The following is an 18304-nucleotide window of genomic DNA, read 5'->3' as shown; positions in this document are numbered from 1 at the left end:
CGACTTTATCCAAATTCACAGATTTCACTGGCTGAGTAGCAGCAAGCTTAAATGATGGTTCCTGAAGCTCCTGAAGTAAATGCTGTTATCTAACCAACTAAACATTTAGCAGCTTTGAAATCTTTACGTGAAAATCTAAATTAGGCTATTATGGTCTGGGTCCGATAGGATCACGTCCAATGTCCGGACTTCGGATCGCGGGTCCACCATTTGGTGATCCCTGGTATACACCATTCAACAAATATTGTTGGTGAGTTAATCATTTTGGCCATGTCATTTTTTTTACTTTTGATGTATGTTCAGCTCATCTGTAAAATATCTTCATAAAACCTAGTGGAAATTTCGCCTCTATCATTTCTATGACAATGTGATTTTGTAGCTATTATAGCTACACAGTTTGATGTTAACTGTATAAAGGTTGAATAATTTTAGTGCAATAGAGGTCTACCCTTTATAAAAAGCCCACCAATAATGCTCACCACAATTGGAAATAATTTAAAATAAGAGAAAATTACCCCAGCTTCATGGATGTTTGGAAACTCCAGCCCTCGTAACAAAAGCCTTCTTGACCTTTTGCGGATTCCACAGCTGTCCATCCCAGAGCGTTCCACAGTGCATAACGTGGGCTGCAAATAAAAAGCAAAATCAATCTATCAGTGTGGTAATAATAGCTCTGAAACTGACACTTTCAGTCATTGATTTTTGATTAGCTGAAACGTGTTCCTTTCTGTTGTAATTCCCAAGTTACACAAAGTTACACAAGGTTACACATCCTTGTGTACACATCCCTAAGCAAAGAATGGTAAAAAATGAAGTTGTTACAAGCTGTGGCCAATGTTCCACTTACCATTGTGTGACAGTCTACATGAACTATTTATTGGTGTAGGGGTGTCTTTATAAAACCATCAACTGTGCATAAGTTAAGACAACCAGAGGAATACAATAAATCATCTGTTGGAAATTGATCTTAATGCCTCAATTAAAAATGAGGAAAAAAATCCAACCTTTAAACACACCAATATTCTTTGTGAATGAACCAGGTATCGTAAATTAATAAATCCCATAGAGGCAGGCAGATTTTTTATTTTTTTAAAAGGCCCGGTTATTGAATGGACTCAGGATACTATGCATCCTGATAAAGTTCCTTGGCCTTTGTAATTAAAGATAGATAGATAACCCCACATCACATACCCTTCACCATACCTAGATATATCATGGTTTTATATTAGGCTAATAGCTGGTTTGATTTGCATGCTACAGATTCTATTAATTGCAAAAGAAATGTTGACTGGCAAGTTATTCATGACTGCAGATGCTGACTTGCCTATTTCACGATCCCTCCCACTGCAGCAACGCTTCTTCCTAGTTTACCTGGGTTACAAGAATGCCCTTCCTCCTGTTACAATATGCTGTAATTTATAGCAGGTTAAACAAAAGTGAGAACATATTGTGGGGAAAATATACTTACCATTTTGGTGCGCTGTTTGTTCAGCAATTTGATTCGATGGTCTAAGTAGTCTTCCAGAGCTGCCGCCTCTTTTCAGTGGAATTGAGCTGGAACCAGTTTAAACCAGTGGCAATAACGTTAGCTTCATCATCTTGACTGACATCCCAAAGACATTTTAAAATTCCGTGCATTTTGGCTACAGCATGGCTTAACACCATTCAAAACATACAGACTAAAGCTGTATAAGGCAAAGTAAGCTAGCAGCGTTAAATTGTCTAACGTTAGCTTTATATACAAGCGGCACAGCCAGTGATGTAACTTACAAGTAGCTAACATTAACTAGCTAGCTAACTTTCTGTGCTGCTTCGTCAGGTTGTTCAATTATATATTGAGTCTAAAAATATGCAAGAACGTTAGCAAATTACCAAAATGTTAATGTACCTTCTCTGAGTTTTCGTGGTGGCAAGTTCTGCACAATCCTTCATACCCACACATCGTTTCACTTGGTTTCACTGGGCCAAATCTAGACTGCATTTTCTGGTAGGAGTCTTCTGCAACGCCGAAGTTTGTCACGTCCGACCATCATAGACCTCTGGAGTCTAACTTGATTTCTCTAACTTGCTAACAAGTCGCAAGTTAGCTCTGGGGTAGCAAAAATCAAATTGTGCCGCCTTCACATACCATTGATTATAATATCTACTCGAAGGTTGAGGACAAAAGTGTGTTGAGGAAAACGTCTGCGTCTCCGATTTGCGAGAATTTTACAGGTGATCTCCTTGTATGGGCATAGATGGTAGCTTTTTTGTAGGCGAACTTCAGAGGTCTGTCAGAGCATCGTCATGTGTGGTGGTCACATCACATGGTTAGGCCTACTGTTTGCAAATGTGAACTTGAAAATATGTGCAATTAAAACAAATAAGCCAATGAAAATCATTTGAGAATTGTTGTTCAACAGCTAGCGCTCTTACAGATCAGACTAATTTATAAAACAAATAGTTCTGGATCAGCATTACATTAGTTCACTTAGAGAGCTCTCTGATGGATAAGCCTGAGTAAAATATGAGATATATAAATTGAGCAAGTCTGAGTATTGTATAAGCCTTTGCTGAGATCTCTTTTGTAAATCAAAAAGGACTAAACTGAGATGACTAGAATGAGAACGGTTCAAGCTTGTGAAGAGATCTCTTTTACAGAACTGATGGAGCCTAATCTGAGATTTACCAAAATGATCTGAAATGAGAATTGCATGAGTTTACAGAGAGAGCTCTCTGGTGGATCAGCCTGAGTAAAATATGAGATGTATAAATTAGACAACACTGAGCATTATTTAAAATATTGATGAGATCTCATTTGTATATTAAAGGGAGTCTACACTGAGATAACTTAACTCTTTTGCTCCAGAGACAAACCTGAGAAGCGGGAGACAAAAGCAATAATCTCATTTTTATATCACTGTGATCTCATTATTGTCTAGGAGAAACAACTGAGAAAGAGAGGAGCTCTCATTTTAACATTTTCTTTCCTCTGGGCTAGCAGCACACTTTATATCTATCCCCATTTACCACTAAACATATACAACTCTTACAAAGTTTATCTGATTCCCCATTATCCACAAAACACACATGGGGGTTTGGGGCCAATATAACCGTAGGGGGTTTGACATCAGGCACATGACGGTCACATGACACTACATCCAATATGGATGCCAAGGGGGCGTGGCATTGTTTGACACCAGACACATGACTGTCACATGACTTTACATCCTATATGGCCGCCCAGGGGTTTGACACCAGCCACATGACTGTCACATGACTCACAAAACAATAACAATAACAAACAACACGTGGCGACAACCACGTGGCTAATTTGCATAAAAAGGAGGCGTGGCTATGACGTGATTTATGACGTTTCAGGGGGCGGGGCTTATTTTGACAGATAGTTCATGATAATAACTACTGTAAGGAGGATGGAGGAATGAAGGAGAGCCAGATATGAAAAATGATGAAATGAAAACCTATGGAGCTGCATCCACATACAATGTGCATACAATGATTTTCTGAGATGTATGTTTGTGTGTGCTGTGTATGTTGTTGTGTGGACAGTCCCATCATGGCCAAAGGGAATATGTACTGTGGGGTTGTGTGTTTGTTTGTATGGGACTCACATAGAGAGGACCTTTACATCCAGGATTTCATTCCTTAGCATTTGACACGATATGGAATTGAACTCCAAAACCCCATGGGAGGCCTCCAGAGACCTGCAAGAAATACAATTCTTAATCAAGGGCCATTCAATCTTCTGCCTATTTTTATTTTTTAGTAGACACAAACATTCAGTTTAGTCAGTTTTCCTCTCTCTCACACACACACGTAAGACATAATGGACAACACAGCACTGTGGCCCCTTAAGGCTGTTTTTGCCAGGATCCTGGACTTTATGCCACCCTGGTGGTCATTCTGTGTATTGCTTTGTTCTTTGTTTGATATGTGCTTGTGTTTGTTTTCCCATGTGCTATGTGTATTCCTGTCTCCTGTCATGTATCCTGTTCTCCGCCCACTCCTTATTTGGTCTGCCCTTCCCGTCTTGCTCCCCCTGTTCCTGCTCTCACCTACTCCCCACTATTGTCTCATTGTTCCTGTCCAATCTTCTGTAATCATTGTCTGTTTCACGTGCAGAGTCTTGCACTTTGGTCCTTTCTGAACAGTGTTTGCTGAGCCGTGACAGTTTTATGCTTCTGTGTCGAAGCAACAGGGCAGCCCCACAGAGCCCTCTGTTGCCGTTCTCTGTTGCCGTGAACCCCCTCCAAGCCATATGCTGTCGTCTGACGTGCACCAAAAAAAAAAAAAACTTTCTGCTGAGGCGACACAGACTGCAAGGACTGTGGTTCAACTCGTCCTGGATCTGTCAGGTGTTCTGCCTGAGTACCTGTGGCCGGTTGCACAAAGCACCTTAAGTTAAGTTTTTCCCTTAAAATCTGATTTAAGGGTCCCTTCAAATAAAAAAGGTTGCACAAACACCCTTAAGTTTTCTCCTTAAGTTTTCTTTAACATTTTCCCTTAGTATTTAAGGGTTTGTCCTTATTATGACCGCGCCGCTAAGCTAGAAAAGCCGATCATATAGGGATAATCAAGTTTTTTTCTTTTTTTTTTTTCCGTCATCTACTTCCTGAATTTTTGGTCAACGATACCGGGACACGAACCACGGGACACATGAAATTTGGTGGGTATGTAGCCCCACTAGACTTTTACGGAAAAATTTTGTTTTAGATCCCGGGGGTCCCTCCCCGTGCTGGGCCCCGAAACATAAAAAATAGCAGTTTTTCCTAAATAACTACCTGAACCGTGGCACGAGGATGAAGAATCTTTTATGGTATGTTGGTCTCAAGGGCCCACATCAATCTGGCCCATAATCACTCATTTGTGATTTGCACCCCCGGTAAAAATGAAAATGCAATATTATTCAGCTTTAATCGCCCCTATCTTCAGTTAAGATGTTCAGAACTGCACCAAATTTTATTTGTATGATTGACCTGGCATTCTCTGGGGTATGCCACGTTTCGTAGAATTTCATCCATGGGGGTCTTAAAAAATAGATTATGTGTACATTTAGTGACTGTACACTCATTGGCCTGTAGATGGCGGTGCACACATATACACATGCACACACACACAGGCACCCACATACTATCGGTATTAGAGCGGCCCGATACATAATTACAAATTCAGTAGGATTAAAAGAAAGCCAAAATAAATATTCATCATCATCATCATGGCTGCATTTCCAGTATTGGCGATAAGTAGTCGTTTGTCCACTAGATGGCGATCGTTGCAGTGAGGCGTAATTTTGTTGGAAGTTAAGCGTGGGTTGGAATAACAATGGACGCTTCCTACAAGGACTATAGTTTACCGCAGAGAGCGTCTAATAAAGGTTCACATGAAATGTAATTCCCATTTCTTCTTGAAGCGAAATAAATCTGAGGATGTTTATCGGACATGCTTGGTTTTTACTGCAGGTACGTTAATCTTATAATATCAATAAGGACCTAGGTAATGTTACCGTTAGCGTTGGTTGAGTGATGGAGGCCAATTTGATTGATTGCATTTGTAGAAAACTATAAATGCGGTTATACCAAGCAAATTGATAGCATCACTGTAATTGTATCTTTCGACTGTCATTTGTTGCATGTGCTACAAAAATCATTCTGTGCAATGGAAGATTTACCTACGTTACACCGGTCTGATACAGTTTTGCCTATACATGCGTGAGACTGAGACGCCTGTTTATTTTGTTTTAAGTGCGTGAGGGTGTGAGAGTAGTTGTAGTCTGTGAAATTAAAAAGCATGTGTGTGTCAAGTATCCAAACAATGACACCTTCATTTCATTATGGCTGCTTTAGCAACACATCTTAAGCTACTGTGTAGTGGGTCCCATTTAGAAGTGGCAACTTCATTCGTGCTTTCCTTGACTCATGGAGCTGCGTGAATTTTATTACAACTTTTTGCCACGATATGGCAGTTTAAGTCCGCTTGATACTGTAAAGTAAAGCCATTGGTTTCAAAGGAGATTTTATTTGTGTCGCCAGCATAGCCTATTGACAATTTATGTTGTAAATAGGCCTACCTTATAAGCCTACCTGTAGCTTAGGGAAGCTAACAGCTTTCTATTAGGATCTAGTGTTACAGTTAGTTACAGTTTTGTCATAACTCCCTGATGCATTTTTGCATTTAGAATAGCCAGAGCGTGAACAATATCGGGTGCCTATGGACTAGGCTGGGTGAACCCAGCCTGATCTGCCCGCTATTTATTTTTTGATTTCTTAAAAGATTGAGGTTGGTCTGATGAAAGCCAGACTAGCCATGGACCTCAGTTACACAAGGGAACATGAATCAGCCTATATTTGCACGAACAATAACGGACAACAGCTCTTCAACTTTGGCCCGTTAAAATGTGTATGAACAGTCTAGCATTTCATCAAGGCCCATTTGGACATGTCAGTTATTTGCACCATTAGATGTAAAACAGCATTTCGTTTCAGACTACTGTTACTTAATTTGTGCATTAACAATATCCATCCAAAAATGACCTTTGTTTTTGATAGCTGTTGAAAACGGCACGGAACTGACAGAGATTTTTTTGTTTATAAATAAATAAATAAATAAATAAATAACATTATGCTGATACCTTTTGCTTTTCCCAAATACAATGTAGCCTACAGGTGTAAGTGACCTTTCATCAATCCAGTTGCAATGGATGAACTGTGATGAACTGCCCTACTTGTGATTGTTTAGAGATGTTAAAGGTTTTATAACAATGCTACATCTTCTTTGGCTATTCTACAATCTATTCACCTTTTCAGCACCAGTAGGCTACTCTCTGTGCAGCCAAGACACACACACTCAGGCATGCCAAACAAGCATACACAAAAGTTTCAAGAGTGGGGATGGAGTAAAATATGGAGACAAATTGAAGTGTGATTTATTTTCGTGGAACGGATGTACAGGACTGAGCGACGATCATATTTTGTACCGCTATGCGGTACATCTAGTTTTGTAAGAAATCCCTTAAACTGTTGCACAAACGACCTTAGTAGTCGAACTAAGGGGAAAAACCTAAGGGACATCTGACTCTACCTTAACCATATTATTAACTGAATTGATGCTGATAAATGAAGTTTATTAACTACTTTTGACAATTCAAAATAAAACCTGTTAATACGCTTCCTCTGTCAAATAGGCCTATCAGAAACATGCCGTATTGTTATTGTGTGGTTTATGTAGGCTAACGTTAACAATTCATGTGGATGTCTTGTTAGCCTATGAGCTTCGGCTCGGTTCGCTAGGCAAAACGTTGGTGCACTGATGACAGTCAGGATCATCTCCAACTTGCCAACTAGTATTGTTCAGTTCATGTATAACATGCTTTACTTGCTACCTGGATAATTTCCGCGAATATTATTAAGGTAAGATGAGTGATAAGATCATTAAGCTTTACTGTGTTCAGTGGGTTAACTAATGGCATCGCGGCAAAGGCAGTTAGCTGTAGGCTACAGCTGTTGAACAATCTCCGTGGAAACTATAGAATTTTCGTGCCGGAAAATCCCTTTCAGTGCAGTAAATCCCTTGACGTTTCTCCTTGTAGTGTTAATTTTGTCACCTATTTTTAATTTAGTCTTAGTCTTGTGACGAAATGTCCTTTTTAGTCTTTGTCATATTTAGTCATTCAAATATCATTTTTGTTAGTCAAGTTTTAGTCAACTAAAAGTCTCGTCATTTTAGTCTAGTTTTAGTCAAAAGAAAACTAAAGCTATCTTAGTCAGTCAGTTTTAGTCAAAACATTTTAGTCTTTTTTTATAACAAATTATTTCTGATTACCATTTCAGTCAGTGTTTCACACATCTCAATTTTCTAACAATATTTTGTGTCCACAGGGCTACTCGACTGTTATAATTACTCATTCTGATTTTTTTGTCAGTCAGTACATGCACAGGTAAGTCGAGCTACAGTAATAGCTCAGCTGGGATTTGGCCATAGACAGTAAAAGATTTGACTGGACCACTGTCATGATCTTCATAGACCAGTGTTTCACAAAGTGTGGTCCGGGGACCACTGGTGGTCCGCAAGCTATCCCAAGTGGTCCACGAGCAGACGTGGTAAAATATAATATAGATGAGTTGTTTGCAATATTGAACCAACTTGTATGTAAATTCAAACTGTTCTACAACACTGTCAATGTCAGATATGCCAGTTTAAATCATATGAATCCTCTGACACAATTAAACAAAGTGCAAAGACAATAAGCAAGGTGGTTCAGTGAGTATTGTGTAGGCTAATATAGTGCTAGGTATATTTTTTTTTAGCTAGGTGGTCCGTGCGTTTCTTTTTTATTGATTAGTTAAGTGTTCCTTCATCTGAAAAAGTTTGAGAAACACTGTCTTGGACCCAAGTATGAATGTTTTACTCCGCCATGCTAGATGGCGATATGCGCCCAAACGCAACACAAACTCTCAATCTTAGCTAACTTGCTAGCGAACTTTCCATATTAGCTTACTTGCTAGCAAACTTTGCATCATCAGTGTAACTAGTTAAATAGTTGACATTACTTGCTGAAAATTTTCTTATGGACATTCTGGGGGATGTTAATTTGTATATATGAGAGAAGCTTCAACTTCTGGGTATGTAGCATAGTGGCATAAAGCATAACTCTGGCAGAAATCTCCGGTGTTCTTGTTCCATGTAGTTTTCTGCTGCAGCCACAGTGTTGCAGCAACAGCACGTAGACTAGCCTACAGGAAAGCTGCTGCGCATGAACCATGAACTCATTCGGAATATTTTGAAAAGGTAACAGCTATTCTGTCTTCTCATTTTGTAGACGAAAATGGAAGAGAAATTTTATCTTAGTTTTTATTTCATGCAAAACATTTTAGTCTCGTCTTTTTTCGTCAACAATAATGCATCTTAAGATAGTCTTAGTCAGTGTTTCAGGACATTAGTGCAGTCTCGTCATCGTCTCCTCTTAGTCATGGAAAAAAAGGTTGTTGACGAACATTTTTCCTCTCGTCTCGTCTGACGAAATTAACACTATAACTAAGGAAACATTTTAAGGTATTCTGTGCAACACCCTTAAGTAAATCCCTTACCTAAGGAGAAATTAAGTCTTAAGGGTCATACTTAAGGGAAAAAACTTAAGGTGCTTTGTGCAACCGGCCACTGGACCTCAAGACTGTATTAAGGAAAGCCCAAGGTACTTCCCTGCCTACGCACAACCCTCTGACATGGCCATTGACCTTCTGCCTGGTACGTTGTCCCCTAAGGGCTGTTTTCCCTCCTTGTCTCCTCCTGAAACGGATGCTATGAATAAATACATAGAGGAATTGTTGGCTGCTGGCCTCATTCGACCCTCTTCCTCTCCTGCTGGTGCAGGGTTCTTCTTTGTGGGGAATAAGGATGGTTCCTTGCATCAATTATGGGCTTAAACAATATCACGGTGAAAAATCGCTACCCACTCCCTCTGATGTCCTCAGCTTTTGAGCTGTTGCAGGATACCTTCGCAGTGCTTACCACCTTGTCCGAATAAGGGGCGGAAGACAAGTGGAAGACCGCTTTCAACACCCCCTCAGGCCACTATGAGTATTTAGTAATGCCTTTTGGCCTCACCAACTGTCCTGCCATGTTCCAGTGCCTTATTAATGACGTGTTAAGGGAAATGCTAAATAAGCTTGTTTTTGTTTACCTGGATGACATTTTGATTTTTCCCAGCATGTCAGTCATGTCCTGCAACATCCCCTAGGCAGAGTGCGAATTACCCCACCATAATTGGAGGGTACTGCTCCTTCACTTCTTCTATGACCATCATGGTCCACTACCATATCAATCCCCACCGTGATTGCCAAGTGCAACATGTGTTGTGCAACACACATACAAGGTCTAAACATGCGACAAACTGATAATCAGTAGGCTACAGAATATCTCATTGTTATTATATATCCAAAAGTAATGTATAAACAGAAACCAATTTTCCATTATAGTCTATGGTAGTCAGTGTCAAATCAACACAATTACTTGGAGATATGTGAAACCTGCCATCTTTAATGTGATTAAGGAGCGTACTATGACTACAAGCCTACAAGAATCCGATAACCTGTTAAGAACAAGCTGGGTATCATCAACACACAGTATTCTACAAATGAGTCACATACACACATGCACAAACACATACACTTCTTCCAGAAATTGTATTTACGTTATATAGCACTGTATTTCTAGACCTGTCCAAATCTGACATAAGTATGTTATGTAGGCCTATGAGTATGTGTAAAAGGTGTATATTAATTGTATTGTAGGCCTATATGTATTATGATTGAAGTGCATTACTGAAAACTGTTAATTCAATGTATGAAGACGTGACATGAGCTATGAAAGAACAAAACACGTTAATAAATTAAGGTTATAAAATAACACATTTTCAACAAGCTAGACGTCTGCTAGCAACTTACATTTACCCATGCACGTCACTGTTTTTAATTTACAGCATATAGGGCATGATACGAGCTCCCTCCCATTGTGAGCGACTGACCAGCGGCATCTTTAGTAGCATCCCCACCCCCCACCCCAACAATCAGTACAAATAAGCATCGTTATATACAACAATTCAGCATGATTTGGCCAAAACTGGGCCCCTTTGTGGTCGTGGTAGCCGTGGGCCGGGCGACCCACCCCGCTCCCCTCCACTTGAGGCTAGCCTAGGCCACGGAGGGGAGTCTCCATTGTGTGTGTGTGTGACAAGGGACAAGGAGAGGGCTGTGTGAGTTTTATGCCGGTGCATGTAGCCTAACTAGGTAAAAGTAGACCATGTCTACATGAAACTAGATGTACCGCATAGCGGTACAAAATATGACCGCCGCTCAGTCCTGGACATCCGTTCAGCGAAAATAAATCACACTTCAATTTGTCTCCATATTTTACTCCATCCCCACTCTTGAAACTTTGTGTAATGCGCTTGTTTGGCATGCCTGTGTGTGTGTCGCGGCTGCACAGAAAGTAGCCTACTGGTGCTGAAAAGGTGAATAGATTGTAGAATAGCCAAAGAAGATGTAGCATTGTTATAAAACCTTTAAAATCTTTAAACAATCACAAGTAGGGCAGTTCATCACAGTTCATCCATTACAACTGGATTGATGAAAGGTCACTTACACCTGTAGACTACATTGTATTTGGGAAAAGCAAAAGGTATCAGCATAATGTTATTTATTTATTTATTTATTTATGTATTTATAAACAAAAAAATCTCTTGTCAGTTCCATGCTGTTTTCAACAGCTATCAAAAACAAAAATCATTTTTGGATGGATGGATGTTTCTTCTTCTACATAAGATTTTAGTCATCTTTAGCTATTCTAAATGCAAAAATGCATCAGGGAGTTATGACAAAACGGTAACTAACAAACTAGATCCTAATAGAAAGCTGTTAGCTTCCCTAAGCTACAGGTAGGATTATAAGGTAGGCCTATTTACAACATAAATTGTCAATAGGCTATGCTGGCTACACACAAATAAAATCTCCTTTGGAAACCAATGGCTTACGCCTTTACAAGCGTACTTAAACTGCCATATCGTGGCGAAAGTTGTAATAACATTCACGCAGCTCCATGAGTCAAGGAAAGCCAATGAAGTAGCCACTTCTAAATGGGACCCACTACACAGTAGCTTAAGGTGTGTTGCTAAAGCAGCCATAATGAAATGAAGGTGTCATTGTTTGGATACTTCACACAACGTGCTTTTTTAATTTCACAGACTACAACTACCAAGCTGGAATCAAAGAACATCGATTCCTCTCACACCCTGCACGCACTTAAAACAAAATAAACAGGCGCGCCTCAGTCTCACGATGTATAGGCAAACTGTATCAGACCGGTGTAACGTTGGTAAATCTTCCATTGCACAGAATGATTTTGTAGCACATGCAATAAAATGACAGTCTAAAGATACAAACAGTGCTGCTATCAATTTGCTTGGTATAACCGCATTTATAGTTTTCTACAAATGCAATCAATCAAATGGGCTCCATCACTCAACCAACGCTAATGGTAACATTACCTAGGTCCTTATTGATATTACAAGATTAACGCATCTGCAGTAAAACCAAGCATGTCCGATAAACATCCTCAGATTTATTTCGCTTCAAGAAGAAATGGAAATTACACTTCATGTGAACATCGCCCTATTCTTATTAGATGTTCGCTGCGTAAATTACAGTCCTTTGTAGGAAGCGCCCATTGTTTTTCCAACCCACTTTTAACTTCCAACAAAATTACGCCTCACTGCAACGATGCGCCATCTAGTGGACAAACAACTACTTATCGCCAATACTGAAAATGCAGCCATGATGATGATGATGAATATTTATTTTGGCTTTCTTTTTAATCCTACTGAATTTGTAATTATGTATCGGCCGCTCTAATATCGATAGTATGTGGGTGCCTGTGTGTGCATGTGTATATGTGTGCACCGCCATTTACAGGCCAATGAGTGTACAGTCACTAAATGTACACATAACCTAATTTTTTTAGACCCCCATGGATGAAATTTTACTTAAACTTGGCATACCCCAGAGAATGCCAGGTCAATCATACACATAAAATTTGGTGCAGTTCTGAACATCTTAACTGAAGATAGGGGCAGGGAATAAAAGCATTTTACCGGGGTGGGGTGCAAATCACAAATGAGTGATTATGAGCCAGGTTGATGTGGGCCCTGAGACCAACATACCATAAAAGATTCTTCATCCTCAGTGCCACGGTTCAGGTAGTTATTTAGGAAAAACTGTTTTTTATGGTTCGGGGCCCAGCACGGTGTGGGTGGGGGTTGGTGGTCCTCGGGACTAAATGAAATTTTTCCGTAAAGTCTAGTGGGCTACATACCCACCAAATTTCATGTACCCCGTGGTTCGTGTCCCGGTATCAATGACCAAAATTCAGGAAGTAGATGACGGGAAAAATTTTGAATTGTGTGCATGTGTGTACAAGTTTATGTTTATGTGTGCTTTTCAGTTGGGATGAATTTTATTGACAATTTTAACCTTTTTGGAATCGCGAGGGGAATACTTCAGACCAAATAGCACAGAGCTGAGTTGGACTGGGGCCAAGATCTTAACCGAATACTATCACCCTCTCTCCTGCACCCAACATTTTTCTGCCAACCTTGAGCCGAGCTCTCTGATAAGGCTCAGTGGCCATACAGACGGAACAAGCGGATGACATCAACAACTCAGCTAAACCAAACACTCTGCACAGGCTGAAACAGAGATATGCCCAACCTGCCCTGCTGTGGGGCCCCTCTGATAACCACCCGCTAGCCTCCACTGAAATGCAGACCTTGGAGAAACAAAAACAACCAGCTCAACAATGCCAAGCCATGTCCACTGGACAAGATAAGATGGGTGCTGCTAAAATGACTCAAAGTCAATCACTGGCGTCAAACTCCCTGGAATCTCAGCAAACAAATGGATGTGATGAGCATGAGGAGATAGCACCTATCAAAGCTGCTGAGAGGATATCAGAAAGGAAGGGTCATGTTGTAACACCAGTACCAATACCCTCCCCACCTCCGCTGACTCCTTGTCACCACAAAGACACAACAACATGGAATACACTACTGGAATACATGAAAGCGAGCATCTGCAACAAACTTCCCAGAACCTCAGCAGGCAGATGGAGACTCTGGATCAATTTTCAACCCCAACCTCCTTGATTTCCCATCACCACCCACACCCAATCACGTCCCCACCCAATCAAACTCCCCAGGCCACACAAACCCCCTAACCTCTCCCATCCCCATCCCCACCCCTTCATCCCACCACCCTCAAACTCCACAGGATCCCCTGAATACCCATCACCATCCCCACCCAAGCACATGATGTTCCCTGCAAGAATGGAGAGACTGCTACCAGTAGCCATGCAGAGTTTTACTAGCCCAAGATCATTAGCACCAAAGAAGCTTAAGGGCACCTCCACCCCTCGCCCCTCCCCCGTTTAGAAGGATCTCTTAAGCAGCAGCAACCTCTTAGTTCATTTTCTCAGCCGGCATATAGCATGGAATGTGCAGTGGAAAATACAGATGGCAGCAGCAGGGGACAATTATATGATGACTGTATTGCATGATATTCTCAGGGTCCCTGCAATATAAATGGTACTGACAGTAGTTTTGAGAACATGCCGGGACCCAGTAAGCCCATGACATTCTCTATTCCTGTATTGACAAGAAATAGAACACAAATGCATCGAGCTTATAGGGTAAACCAGTCCAATCTCCTACCATTACCACATCAACCTCAGATTTCCCCATGGATCATATTTCCCCAACACTTAAACTAACAAAACTAGCACTCCTAAATATCAGATCTCTTTCAAACAAATCATTCTTAATTCATGATCTAATTTGCACACACAACCTTGATTTTTTACTTTTAACTGAGACATGGTTAGATCAAAGTAAAAACAAACAGTGCTGCTACTCTCATCGAATCAGCTCCCCAAACTTCAGTTTTTGAGTGCTACCAGAGCAAATAAAAGAGGTGGGGGATAGCCACAATTTTCAAGGCGTCTTTTCAGTGCAATCAGTCGTCATTCGGTGACTTTACTTCATTTGAATATCTGTGTGCATGCATTAAGTCTTCTCCTCAGATTTTATTACTGACAATTTACAGGCCTCCAAAACATTCAGCTAAAGTTTTTCTTGAAGAGCTAGGTGAACTGCTATCAGTTGTTTGCATAGAGTATGACTGTCTTATTATATCAGGGGATCTAAACTTGCATGTGGATAATCCTGAAAACAATTATGCCAAGGAATTCATTGCACTAATCGATACTTTCTCCCTAACACAGCATGTACAGGGGCCAACACACTCCCTCGGCCATACCCTCGACCTTGTTATCACAAAGGGTCTCGATGTCTCTACAGCTGTTAAAGACCTGGCCTTATCTGATCATTTCTGCGTGTTCTTTGATGTGTCTATGTCCCCACACACTCAAAACACAGCTATGATGGTAAAAGGAGAATCATAAATGATCAGACAAGTGCTCTCTTTGAGCAAGCACTTTCACTAAAGTCAAGTCAACTGTCAGACTCTGAAGACTTATTTGATCACTTTAATGCAAAAATGGCAAACATTATGGATGACATTGCTCCATTACAATTCAAGAAAGTTAAGGACAAACAGAAAGCACCATGGAGGCAAAATCCAGCAGTTAAACTTCTAAAAAGAGAGTGTAGGAAGACTGACTGAAAATGGCGTAAATACAAACTTCAGATCCACTATGAAATCCATAAAGAGATGCTCGCACATATAACTCTGAAATATGCAAAGCAAGACAGTCTTTCTTTTCTAACATTATCAATAGAAGTTCAAATAACACTTCGTATTCTATTTTCAACTGTTGATAAGTTAACAAATCCCCCCCTCACAATTAGTGCCTGAACTTCTCTCAACTAATAAATGCAATGAGTTTTCATCTTTTTTTTAAAGGTAAAATTGACAAAATCAGACTCAACATATCTGCTCAATTACAAATTCAACAACCTGAACTTCCAGCAACAAACAGGGAAACTAAACTTGATGTCAGAGTTCAGCTTGATAGACTTCTGAAACACTTGAAAAAGCGGTACAGAATCTCAGCCCTTCCACATGTGTCTTAGACACTCTGCCTACCAATTTCTTCAAAACTGTTTTTCACCTCATAGTGGCGGATGTCCTTCAAATTGTAAATGTATCATTGCTGTCTGGCACTTTTCCTAAGTCACTGAAAACAGCTGTTGTAAAGCCACTTCTCAAGAAGAATAACCTGGATGCCTCCATGCTAAACAATTACAGGCCCATATCAATCTACCTTTTATTGGCAAAATTATTGAAAAAGTAGTCTTTAATCAATTAACCACCTTCCTAACATCAAATGGGTATTTTGATTACTTTCAGTCTGGTTTTCAGACAAATCACAGCACTGAAACAGCTCTCATTAAAGTTTCAATGACATGCGCCTCAACACAGATTCAGGTAAAACATCAGTCCTAGTGCTACTGGACCTTAGTGCAGCATTTGACACTGTTGATCACAATATTTTACTACACAGACTAGAACACTGGGTTGGATTTACAGGCATAGTTATCAGCTGGCTAAAATCATATCTACAAGAAAGGAGCTTCTTTGTTGCCGCCGAACTGTACCTCAACACCAACGTCCTTGACCTGTGGTGTTCCCCAGGGAGTCGATCTTGGGGCCACTATTATTCAACCTCTATATGCTCCCACTTGGACAAATCATTCAAAATAATTTGATTTCATATCATAGCTATGCAGATGACACACAAATTTACTTAGCTCTATCACCAAACAACTATGGTCCTCTTGAATCTATGTGTCAGTGTATAGAACAAATCAACACCTGGATGTCTCAAAATTTTCTTCAGCTGAACAAAGAAAAAACTGAAGTAATTATATTTGGTAAAATGAGGAAAGACTTAGGGTTGCCACTCTCCTTGACACAAAGGGTTGAAGGCAAAGGATACTGTTAAAATCTTGGTGTATTAATTGACAGTGATCTAAATTTCAACAGCCACATGAAAGCGATAACTAAATCAGCTTTTACCACCTCAAAAATATTGTCAAACTCAGGGCTGATGTCAAAACATGACTTAGAAAAACTCATTCATGCATTTATCTCCAGCAGGGTTGATTACTGCAATGGACTGTTCACAGGCCTTCCTAAAAGACTATTAAACAGCTTCAGGTGATACAAAATGCAGCAGCTAGGACTCTAACAAAACTAAAGAACTGACCACATTACTCCAATTCTTAAGTCCTTGCACTGGCTTCCAGTAAGTCACAGAATTGACTTTAAAGCACTATTGCTTGTTTATAAATCAGTAAATGGAGCAGGACCTAAATACTTGTCAGACATGCTTCAGCCAGTACACACCTTCTCGTCCTCTCAGGTCCCAGGTGAAAAACCTGCTAGTAAAACCTACAGTTAGAACTAAACATGGTGAAGCAGCTTTTAGCTGCTATCGCGGCTCAACTGTGGAACCAACTTTAGGATGACATTAAAAAGGCCCCAACTGTAGCCAGTTTTAAATCTAGACTTAAGACCAAACTGTTCTCAGGCGGCTTTCTGCTAACTGTGCGAGTTACAAATTCTGAATCTGCCTCGATAATTATTCTACTTTGTCTTTTATTACTTTTTTACTACTTTTGCCTTTGTTTTGCTTACTAATTATTCTTTATTTTTTAAATGATTTTTACCTTGTGTTTTATGTTTTCTTTTTATTATGATCTTTACCTTTTAACTATTCTTTGACTATATTGCCCTTCTATGCTTTTATTTGTTATTATTGTTTGGTTTTGTTTATGTAAAGCACATTGAATGACCTCTGTGTATGAAATGTGCTATATAAATAAACTTGACTTGACTTGACTTGACTTGACATTTTGACTATGTATGTTTGTGCATGTGCATGCATCGCATTACATATGTCTACTGTGTGAGTATGTGTCATCATTATGATTACTGTGAATGTCTGTGTGCGTGTGTGTATCTTATGCACATGTGCACATGGAATGGGTTAACATGACCCTGGAAACAAACACTCTGAAAAAATCGGTCATCCCTAGGCCCTACGGTTCTCAGATATTCACAGAAAACTGTGTCCTGACCTACCCACCTTTCGGAAATTCAGTACAGCAGGGGCTACAGATCAAAAGCAGCGATGGTTCCATGCTATCCATGTGGGGTTACATGCCCACCAAGTTTAGATCATACCCGGTCTTTCAGTGTCCAGGAATCCTTGTTGGTGTACGGTCACTAAATGTACACATAAATTATTTTTATTGTAAAGGCCCCATGAACAAAAGTTCACAAAACTTGGCATGCATTGAAGGGTGTCATAATGATCCTACACTTTCAATTTCGTACAGTTTGACCATGTCAGCCAGGGCTCAGATGTTGTGATAGAAAACACCTAATTTTTTGCTTTTAATTTTTTTTAACTAGGTGGCACTATACATGAAATAAGTGGTAAATAGGATGGGTTGACATACTTGCCAGGAACCAACATACAAAAAAGGTGGACCTCCCTAGGCCCTTTGGTTCTCGAGATATTCACGAAAAACTGTCTCCACGACCACCTACAGGCCAGTTGGTGTATAGTAACATAAATTAATTTATTGTGTGGCCCCATGAGCGAATTCCATGAAACTTGGCGTGCATTCAGAGGGGTGTCATAATGATCCTACACTTGCAATTTCGTGCAGTTTTGACTATGTTAGGTCACAGATACCTGCGATTACAACACCTCATTTTACTTTTTGTGTTTA

The 18304-nt window shown here is 40.0% G+C and overlaps 1 protein-coding gene across 1 annotated transcript in view; it reads left to right on the top strand.

Annotated features, from left to right (window-relative positions):
* The window catches only part of LOC125305176 (alpha-2,8-sialyltransferase 8E-like), a gene marked incomplete in the record, with an annotated part of 42902 nt that overhangs the window by 1927 nt on the left and 22671 nt on the right, over window positions 1-18304 (top strand).

This window comes from Alosa alosa, chromosome 12 (assembly GCF_017589495.1).
Source record: "Alosa alosa isolate M-15738 ecotype Scorff River chromosome 12, AALO_Geno_1.1, whole genome shotgun sequence".
Lineage (NCBI taxonomy): Eukaryota > Metazoa > Chordata > Actinopteri > Clupeiformes > Clupeidae > Alosa > Alosa alosa.
Note: the sequence above shows the minus strand (reverse complement) of the source record. Positions and strands in the feature narration are given on the sequence as shown.